Source organism: Dendrobates tinctorius, unplaced genomic scaffold, assembly GCF_039654945.1.
Source record: "Dendrobates tinctorius isolate UK_male_01 unplaced genomic scaffold, ASM3965494v1 ptg000146l, whole genome shotgun sequence".
In the NCBI taxonomy this organism is placed as follows: domain Eukaryota; kingdom Metazoa; phylum Chordata; class Amphibia; order Anura; family Dendrobatidae; genus Dendrobates; species Dendrobates tinctorius.
This window is the reverse complement of record NW_027361813.1, coordinates 624402-637680: the sequence shown is the minus strand read 5'-3', so window position 1 is coordinate 637680 and position 13279 is coordinate 624402.

Sequence of the window (13279 nt, the reverse complement as noted above, 5' to 3'; positions counted from 1 at the left end):
CCCCATATACCTGTATACAGCACCCCCATATACCTGTATACACCTCCCCCATATACCTGTATACACCCCCCCATATACCTGTATACAGCTCCCCCATATACCTGTATACACACACCCCCATATACCTGTATACAGCTCCCCCATATACCTGTATACAGCTCCCCCATATACCTGTATACAGCAGCCCCATATACCTGTATACACCCCCATATACCTGTATACAGCACCCCCATATACCTGTATACAGCTCCCCCATATACCTGTATACAGCTCCCCCATATACCTGTATACAGCAGCCCCATATACCTGTATACAGCTCCCCCATATACCTGTATACAGCTCCCCCATATACCTGTATACAGCACCCCCATATACCTGTATACAGCACCCCCATATACCTGTATACAGCACCCCCATATACCTGTATACAGCACCCCCATATACCTGTATACAGCTCCCCCATATACCTGTATACAGCTCCTCCATATACCTGTATACAGCACCCCCATATACCTGTATACAGCAGCCCCATATACCTGTATACAGCAGCCCCATATACCTGTATACAGCAGCCCCATATACCTGTATACAGCAGCCCCATATACCTGTATACAGCACCCCCATATACCTGTATACAGCAGCCCCATATACCTGTATACAGCAGCCCCATATACCTGTATACAGCACTCCCATATACCTGTATACAGCACCCCCATATACCTGTATACACCCCCATATACCTGTATACACCCCCATATACCTGTATACACCCCCATATACCTGTATACAGCACTCCCATATACCTGTATACAGCACTCCCATATACCTGTATACAGCACCCCCATATACCTGTATACACCCCCATATACCTGTATACACCCCCATATACCTGTATACAGCAGCCCCATATACCTGTATACAGCACTCCCATATACCTGTATACAGCACCCCCATATACCTGTATACAGCACCCCCATATACCTGTATACAGCACCCCCATATACCTGTATACAGCACCCCCATATACCTGTATACAGCACCCCCATATACCTGTATACACCCCCATATACCTGTATACAGCACCCCCATATACCTGTATACAGCACCCCCATATACCTGTATACAGCACCCCCATATACCTGTATACAGCTCCCCCATATACCTGTATACAGCTCCCCCATATACCTGTGTACACCCCCATATACCTGTATACAGCACCCCCATATAGCTGTATACAGCAGCCCCATATACCTGTATACAGCACCCCCATATACCTGTATACAGCACCCCCATATACCTGTGTGCACCCCCATATACCTGTATACAGCACCCCCATATACCTGTGTGCACCCCCATATACCTGTATACAGCACCCCCATATACCTGTATACAGCACCCCCATATACCTGTATACAGCTCCCCCATATACCTGTATACAGCACCCCCATATACCTGTGTGCACCCCCATATACCTGTGTGCACCCCCATATACCTGTATACAGCACCCCCATATACCTGTATACAGCACCCCCATATACCTGTATACAGCACCCCCATATACCTGTATACAGCACCCCCATATACCTGTATACAGCACCCCCATATACCTGTATACAGCAGCCCCATATACCTGTATACAGCAGCCCCATATACCTGTATACAGCACTCCCATATACCTGTATACAGCTCCCCCATATACCTGTATACAGCAGCCCCATATACCTGTATACACCCCCATATACCTGTATACAGCACCCCCATATACCTGTATACAGCTCCCCCATATACCTGTATACAGCAGCCCCATATACCTGTATACAGCAGCCCCATATACCTGTATACAGCAGCCCCATATACCTGTATACAGCTCCCCCATATACCTGTATACAGCACCCCCATATACCTGTATACAGCACCCCCATATACCTGTATACAGCACCCCCATATACCTGTATACAGCTCCCCCATATACCTGTATACACCCCCCCATATACCTGTATACAGCTCCTCCATATACCTGTATACAGCACCCCCATATACCTGTATACAGCACCCCCATATACCTGTATACAGCAGCCCCATATACCTGTATACAGCACCCCCATATACCTGTATACAGCACCCCCATATACCTGTATACAGCACCCCCATATACCTGTATACAGCTCCCCCATATACCTGTATACAGCTCCCCCATATACCTGTATACAGCACCCCCATATACCTGTATACAGCACCCCCATATACCTGTGTACACCCCCATATACCTGTATACAGCACCCCCATATACCTGTATACAGCTCCCCCATATACCTGTATACAGCACCCCCATATACCTGTATACAGCTCCCCCATATACCTGTATACAGCTCCCCCATATACCTGTATACAGCTCCCCCATATACCTGTATACAGCACCCCCATATACCTGTATACAGCTCCCCCATATACCTGTATACAGCACCCCCATATACCTGTATACAGCACCCCATATACCTGTATACAACACCCCCATATACCTGTATACAGCACCCCCATATACCTGTATACAGCACCCCATATACCTGTATACAGCACCCCCATATACCTGTATACACCCCCATATACCTGTATACACCCCCATATACCTGTATACAGCACCCCCATATACCTGTATACAACACCCCCATATACCTGTATACAGCACCCCCATATACCTATATACAGCACCCCCATATACCTGTGTACACCCCCATATACCTGTATACAGCACCCCCATATACCTGTATACAGCACCCCCATATACCTGTATACAGCACCCCCATATACCTGTATACAGCACCCCCATATACCTGTATACAGCTCCCCCATATACCTGTATACAGCTCCCCCATATACCTGTATACACCCCCATATACCTGTATACACCCCCATATACCTGTGTACACCCCCATATACCTGTATACAGCACCCCCATATACCTGTATACAGCACCCCCATATACCTGTATACAGCACCCCCATATACCTGTATACAGCACCCCCATATACCTGTATACAGCACCCCCATATACCTGTATACAGCACCTCCATATACCTGTATACAGCACCCCATATACCTGTGTACACCCCCATATACCTGTGTACACCCCCATATACCTGTATACACCCCCATATACCTGTATACACCCCCATATACCTGTATACACCCCCCCCATATACCTGTATACAGCACCCCCATATACCTGTATACAGCACCCCCATATACCTGTATACAGCACCCCCATATACCTGTATACAGCACCCCCATATACCTGTATACAGCACCCCCATATACCTGTATACAGCACCCCCATATACCTGTATACACACACCCCCATATACCTGTATACACCCCCATATACCTGTATACACCCCCATATACCTGTATACACCCCCATATACCTGTATACAGCAGCCCCATATACCTGTATACAGCTCCCCCATATACCTGTATACAGCACCCCCATATACCTGTATATAGCACCCCCATATACCTGTATATAGCACCCCCATATACCTGTATACAGCTCCCCCATATACCTGTATACAGCAGCCCCATATACCTGTATACAGCTCCCCCATATACCTGTATACAGCACCCCCATATACCTGTATACACCCCCATATACCTGTATACAGCAGCCCCATATACCTGTATACAGCACTCCCATATACCTGTATACAGCACCCCCATATACCTGTGTGCACCCCCATATACCTGTATACACCCCCATATACCTGTATACAGCACCCCCATATACCTGTATACAGCAGCCCCATATACCTGTATACAGCACCCCCATATACCTGTGTGCACCCCCATATACCTGTATACACCCCCATATACCTGTATACAGCACCCCCATATACCTGTATACAGCACCCCCATATACCTGTATACAGCTCCCCCATATACCTGTATACAGCTCCCCCATATACCTGTATACAGCACCCCCATATACCTGTATACAGCACCCCATATACCTGTATACAGCTCCCCCATATACCTGTATACAGCTCCCCCATATACCTGTATACAGCTCCCCCATATACCTGTGTACACCCCCATATACCTGTATACACCCCCATATACCTGTATACAGCTCCCCCATATACCTGTATACAGCTCCCCCATATACCTGTATACAACACCCCCATATACCTGTATACAGCTCCCCCATATACCTGTGTACACCCCCATATACCTGTATACACCCCCATATACCTGTATACACCCCCATATACCTGTATACACCCCCCCCATATACCTGTATACAGCACCCCCATATACCTGTATGCACCCCCATATACCTGTATACACCCCCATATACCAGTATACACCCCCATATAACTGTATACACCCCATATACCTGTATACAGCAGCCCCATATACATGTATACAGCACCCCCATATACCTGTATACACCCCCCTATACCTGTGTACAGCACCCCCATATACCTGTGTACAGCACCCCCATATACCTGTGTACAGCACCCCCATATACCTGTGTACAGCACCCCCATATACCTGTATACAGCACCCCTATATACCTGTGTACACCCGCCCCATATACCTGTATACAGCAGCCCCATATACCTGTATACAGCAGCCCCATATACCTGTATACAGCACCCCCATATACCTGTATACAGCACCCCCATATACCTGTATACAGCAGCCCCATATACCTGTATACAGCAGCCCCATATACCTGTGTACACCCCCCTATACCTGTATACAGCACCCCCATATACCTGTATACAGCAGCCCCATATACCTGTGTACACCCCCCTATACCTGTATACAGCACCCCCATATACCTGTATACAGCACCCCCATATACCTGTATACACCCCCATATGCCTGTATACACCCCCATATACCTGTATACACCCCCATATACCTGTATACACCACCCCCATATACCTGTATACACCCCCATATACCTGTATACAGCACCCCCATATACCTGTATACAGCACCCCCATATACCTGTATACACCCCCATATACCTGTATACAGCACCCCCATATACCTGTATACAGCACCCCCATATACCTGTATACAGCACCCCCATATACCTGTATACACCCCCATATGCCTGTATACACCCCCATATACCTGTATACACCACCCCCATATACCTGTATACACCACCCCCATATACCTGTATACACCCCCATATACCTGTATACAGCACCCCCATATACCTGTATACAGCACCCCCATATACCTGTATACACCCCCATATACCTGTATACAGCACCCCCATATACCTGTATACAGCACCCCCATATACCTGTATACAGCACCCCCATATACCTGTATACAGCACCCCCATATACCTGTATACACACACCCCCATATACCTGTATACACCCCCATATACCTGTATACACCCCCATATACCTGTATACACCCCCATATACCTGTATACAGCAGCCCCATATACCTGTATACAGCTCCCCCATATACCTGTATACAGCACCCCCATATACCTGTATATAGCACCCCCATATACCTGTATATAGCACCCCCATATACCTGTATACAGCTCCCCCATATACCTGTATACAGCAGCCCCATATACCTGTATACAGCTCCCCCATATACCTGTATACAGCACCCCCATATACCTGTATACACCCCCATATACCTGTATACAGCAGCCCCATATACCTGTATACAGCACTCCCATATACCTGTATACAGCACCCCCATATACCTGTGTGCACCCCCATATACCTGTATACACCCCCATATACCTGTATACAGCACCCCCATATACCTGTATACAGCACCCCCATATACCTGTATACAGCAGCCCCATATACCTGTATACAGCAGCCCCATATACCTGTATACAGCACCCCCATATACCTGTGTGCACCCCCATATACCTGTATACACCCCCATATACCTGTATACAGCACCCCCATATACCTGTATACAGCTCCCCCATATACCTGTATACAGCTCCCCCATATACCTGTATACAGCACCCCCATATACCTGTATACAGCACCCCCATATACCTGTATACAGCTCCCCCATATACCTGTATACAGCACCCCCATATACCTGTATACAGCACCCCCATATACCTGTATACAGCACCCCATATACCTGTATACAGCTCCCCCATATACCTGTATACAGCTCCCCCATATACCTGTATACAGCTCCCCCATATACCTGTGTACACCCCCATATACCTGTATACACCCCCATATACCTGTATACAGCTCCCCCATATACCTGTATACAGCTCCCCCATATACCTGTATACAACACCCCCATATACCTGTATACAGCTCCCCCATATACCTGTGTACACCCCCATATACCTGTATACACCCCCATATACCTGTATACACCCCCATATACCTGTATACAGCACCCCCATATACCTGTATACAGCACCCCCATATACCTGTATACAGCACCCCCATATACCTGTATACAGCACCCCCATATACCTGTATACACCCCCATATACCAGTATACACCCCCATATAACTGTATACACCCCATATACCTGTATACAGCAGCCCCATATACCTGTATACAGCACCCCCATATACCTGTATACACCCCCCTATACCTGTGTACAGCACCCCCATATACCTGTGTACAGCACCCCCATATACCTGTGTACAGCACCCCCATATACCTGTGTACAGCACCCCCATATACCTGTATACAGCACCCCTATATACCTGTGTACACCCGCCCCATATACCTGTATACAGCAGCCCCATATACCTGTATACAGCAGCCCCATATACCTGTATACAGCACCCCCATATACCTGTATACAGCACCCCCATATACCTGTATACAGCACCCCCATATACCTGTATACAGCAGCCCCATATACCTGTGTACACCCCCCTATACCTGTATACAGCACCCCCATATACCTGTATACAGCAGCCCCATATACCTGTGTACACCCCCCTATACCTGTATACAGCACCCCCATATACCTGTATACAGCACCCCCATATACCTGTATACACCCCCATATGCCTGTATACACCCCCATATACCTGTATACACCCCCATATACCTGTATACACCACCCCCATATGCCTGTATACACCCCCATATACCTGTATACACCCCCATATACCTGTATACACCACCCCCATATACCTGTTTATAGCACCCCCATATACCTGTTCCACCCCCATATACCTGTATACAGCACCCCCATATACCTGTGTACACCCCCATATACCTGTATACAGCACCCCCATATACCTGTATACAGCTCCCCCATATACCTGTATACAGCTCCCCCATATACCTGTATACAGCAGCCCCATATACCTGTATACAGCTCCCCCATATACCTGTATACAGCACCCCCATATACCTGTATACAGCACCCCCATATACCTGTATACAGCACCCCCATATACCTGTATACAGCTCCCCCATATACCTGTATACAGCAGCCCCATATACCTGTATACAGCAGCCCCATATACCTGTATACAGCACCCCCATATACCTGTATACACCCCCATATACCTGTATACAGCAGCCCCATATACCTGTATACACCCCCATATACCTGTATACAGCTCCCCCATATACCTGTATACACCCCCATATACCTGTATACAGCTCCCCCATATACCTGTATACACCCCCCCATATACCTGTATACACCCCCCCATATACCTGTATACACCCCCATATACCTGTATACACCACCCCCATATACCTGTATACACCCCCATATACCTGTATACACCCCCATATACCTGTATACAGCACCCCCATATACCTGTTTATAGCACCCCCATATACCTGTATACAGCACCCCCATATACCTGTGTACACCCCCATATACCTGTATACACCCCCATATACCTGTATACAGCACCCCCATATACCTGTATACAGCTCCCCCATATACCTGTATACACCCCCATATACCTGTATACAGCAGCCCCATATACCTGTATACAGCTCCCCCATATACCTGTATACATCACCCCCATATACCTGTGTGCACCCCCATATACCTGTATACACCCCCATATACCTGTATACAGCTCCCCCATATACCTGTATACACCCCCCCATATACCTGTATACAGCTCCCCCATATACCTGTATACACACACCCCCATATACCTGTATACAGCACCCCCATATACCTGTATACAGCTCCCCCATATACCTGTATACAGCAGCCCCATATACCTGTATACACCCCCATATACCTGTATACAGCACCCCCATATACCTGTATACAGCTCCCCCATATACCTGTATACACCCCCATATACCTGTATACAGCAGCCCCATATACCTGTATACAGCTCCCCCATATACCTGTATACAGCACCCCCATATACCTGTATACAGCACCCCCATATACCTGTGTGCACCCCCATATACCTGTGTGCACCCCCATATACCTGTATACAGCACCCCCATATACCTGTATACACCCCCATATACCTGTATACAGCTCCCCCATATACCTGTATACACCCCCCCATATACCTGTATACAGCTCCTCCATATACCTGTATACACACACCCCCATATACCTGTATACAGCTCCCCCATATACCTGTATACACCAGCCCCATATACCTGTATACAGCACCCCCATATACCTGTATACAGCACCCCCATATACCTGTATACAGCACCCCCATATACCTGTATACAGCACCCCCATATACCTGTATACAGCACCCCCATATACCTGTATACAGCACCCCCATATACCTGTATACAGCAGCCCCATATACCTGTATACAGCACTCCCATATACCTGTATACAGCACCCCCATATACCTGTGTGCACCCCCATATACCTGTGTGCACCCCCATATACCTGTATACAGCACCCCCATATACCTGTATACAGCACCCCTATATACCTGTATACAGCACCCCCATATACCTGTATACAGCTCCCCCATATACCTGTATACAGCACCCCCCTATACCTGTATACAGCTCCCCCATATACCTGTGTACACCCCCATATACCTGTATACAGCACCCCCATATACCTGTATACAGCTCCCCCATATACCTGTATACACCCCCATATACCTGTATACAGCAGCCCCATATACCTGTATACAGCACCCCCATATACCTGTATACAGCACCCCCATATACCTGTATACAGCACCCCCATATACCTGTATACAGCACCCCCATATACCTGTATACAGCTCCCCCATATACCTGTATACACACACCCCCATATACCTGTATACAGCACCCCCATATACCTGTATACAGCACCCCCATATACCTGTATACAGCTCCCCCATATACCTGTATACAGCAGCCCCATATACCTGTATACACCCCCATATACCTGTATACAGCACCCCCATATACCTGTATACAGCTCCCCCATATACCTGTATACACCCCCATATACCTGTATACAGCTCCCCCATATACCTGTATACAGCACCCCCATATACCTGTATACAGCACCCCCATATACCTGTATACAGCACCCCCATATACCTGTATACAGCACCCCCATATACCTGTATACACCCCCATATACCTGTATACAGCTCCCCCATATACCTGTATACACCCCCCCCATATACCTGTATACAGCTCCTCCATATACCTGTATACAGCACCCCCATATACCTGTATACAGCACCCCCATATACCTGTATACAGCTCCCCCATATACCTGTATACAGCAGCCCCATATACCTGTATACAGCACCCCCATATACCTGTGTGCACCCCCATATACCTGTATACACCACCCCCATATACCTGTATACACCCCCATATACCTGTATACAGCTCCCCCATATACCTGTATACACCCCCCATATACCTGTATACAGCTCCTCCATATACCTGTATACACACACCCCCATATACCTGTATACAGCACCCCCATATACCTGTATACAGCACCCCCATATACCTGTATACAGCACCCCCATATACCTGTATACAGCACCCCCATATACCTGTATACACCCCCATATACCTGTATACAGCAGCCCCATATACCTGTATACAGCACTCCCATATACCTGTATACAGCACCCCCATATACCTGTGTGCACCCCCATATACCTGTATACACCCCCATATACCTGTATACAGCACTCCCATAAACCTGTATACAGCACCCCCATATACCTGTATACAGCACCCCCATATACCTGTATACAGCACCCCCATATACCTGTATACACCCCCATATACCTGTATACAGCACTCCCATATACCTGTATACAGCACCCCCATATACCTGTGTGCACCCCCATATACCTGTATACACCCCCATATACCTGTATACAGCACTCCCATATACCTGTATACAGCACTCCCATATACCTGTATACAGCACCCCCATATACCTGTATACAGCACCCCCATATACCTGTATACACCCCCATATACCTGTATACACCCCCATATACCTGTATACAGCAGCCCCATATACCTGTATACAGCACTCCCATATACCTGTATACAGCACCCCCATATACCTGTATACAGCTCCCCCATATACCTGTATACAGCACCCCCATATACCTGTATACAGCTCCCCCATATACCTGTATACAGCTCCCCCATATACCTGTATACAGCACCCCCATATACCTGTATACAGCACCCCCATATACCTGTATACAGCTCCCCCATATACCTGTATACAGCACCCCCATATACCTGTATACAGCTCCCCCATATACCTGTATACAGCTCCCCCATATACCTGTATACAGCACCCCCATATACCTGTATACAGCACCCCCATATACCTGTATACAGCACCCCCATATACCTGTATACACCCCCATATACCTGTATACAGCTCCCCCATATACCTGTATACAGCACCCCCATATACCTGTATACAGCACCCCCATATACCTGTATACAGCACCCCCATATACCTGTATACAGCTCCCCCATATACCTGTATACAGCACCCCCATATACCTGTATACACCCCCATATACCTGTATACAGCACCCCCATATTCCTGTATACACACACCCCCATATACCTGTATACACCCCCATATACCTGTATACACCTCCCCATATACCTGTATACAGCTCCCCCATATACCTGTATACAGCACCCCCATATACCTGTATACAGCACCCCCATATACCTGTATACAGCACCCCCATATAGCTGTATACAGCAGCCCCATATAACTGTATACAGCTCCCCCATATTCCTGTATACAGCACCCCCATATACCTGTATACAGCACCCCCATATACCTGTATACAGCTCCCCCATATACCTGTATACAGCACCCCCATATACCTGTATACAGCGCCCCCATATACCTGTATACAGCGCCCCCATATACCTGTATACAGCGCCCCCATATACCTGTATACAGCACCCCCATATACCTGTATACAGAACCCCCATATACCTGTATACAGCGCCCCCATATACCTGTATACAGCACCCCCATATACCTGTATACAGCTCCCCCATATACCTGTATACAGCACCCCCATATACCTGTATACAGCACCCCCATATACCTGTATACAGCACCCCCATATACCTGTATACAGCTCCCCCATATACCTGTATACAGCGCCCCCATATACCTGTATACAGCGCCCCCATATACCTGTATACAGCGCCCCCATATACCTGTATACAGCACCCCCATATACCTGTATACAGCACCCCCATATACCTGTATACAGAACCCCCATATACCTGTATACAGCAGCCCCATATACCTGAGAAAACAGAAAGCAAAAAACACAAATATCCTGAACTAAAAGTAAAAAATATACTGCAAATAATGCATAAAGGTAATAATAATAATAAGGGTATTTAGTAAACATAATTTTGATCAAAATAATGTACAAGCCATCCCGCCACGTCACGGCAACCCTTGTGGGACAGTCCCTACTCTAGTATTTAAAACCTTATCACTTGCCAAGTGGCGTGAATGTGAATAAGGGTCGAGCGGCTGAACCACTTGTAACAGCTTAGGCCAGACTGGATGGCTTTCCCAGCTCAGAAAAAGGGCGGTCACACCCATATATGCACTGAATGCACAATGAAATGAATAAAAAACAAATCTGAACTGAGACAAGTAAGTTAATGTGTATGCACAATGTAAATGCATTTTAACACATGACCATTAACCAGAGAAAACAGCACCCCCATATAGCTGTATACAGCAGCCCCATATACCTGTATACAGCACCCCCATATACCTGTATACAGCACCCCCATATACCTGTATACAGCTCTCCCTGTCATGATATGTATTTTTCCCCAATACTTTGCAATGTCTTGTGTGTACCTGTAACAATATGTTTCCTTCCCCCATTGCCTGTGTCTCTGGGACTATAATGTAATTATGTAAGTAACCTGTCTCCTCTCCACAAGACTTGTGTATCTAGACCATAATTGAATTCAGGCTTGGGTCAACACAGCTAGGGGAATCACCATTGTTCTCCTCAGCAGGGGGAGGACTCATAATACACATCCTTGTAGACACCTCGGAGCCATGCGATGGACCAAACCATTGACTAGGAGGTGGGAACCTCTACTCCCCTACACTTGGGCTGATCCCAGGAGCCCAAGACAATGGACTTATGTGTGACCCAGCAGATGTGAGTTGTCCCTTGAAGGAGGAGTGAGGATCCTTGGCTGAGGCAGGATCCCACATCCATCTGTGACTGCGGAAACGAACGGGGCGAGACTTGTGCTGAGGCCATATCTCGTCGGTTGGGGGATTGCGTTTGATCCAGTGGACTCGTGTGGACTAGTGCTTTGTTATCCGGCACAAGGATTATCGGGAGGTGCCCCCGAATCTGTTTCCGTTGGACTTATTGTGGACTCTGCCAATCTACCTGCGTGTGTTGTTCCTGTTTTTTGGTCAATAAATCTGTTGGATCGTTCCCAGGCCTCTTGTCCCTCCTTGCTCTGGAGAATACTCCCGTCACAAACTGGTTGGCAGCGCTGGGATCAGAGCAGAAGGAATGGAGGACAACGGCCCATCAACATCTGGAACCAGCACCGCAGAGTACAAGAACCTTACTGCGGTGAACCTACAAACAAAGGCCCGTGAACTGGGAGTCAGCTACAAGGGACTCTCCAAGGAGCAGCTGATTGAGGCTTTGGAAGGAGTTCACCTGCAAGATGATGCTGAGGAAGGATCCTCACAGCAAAGAGAGAAAAGACGGCAGCCGGAGGTAAATACCCAAAAAAGTCAGTGGGTTGTGTG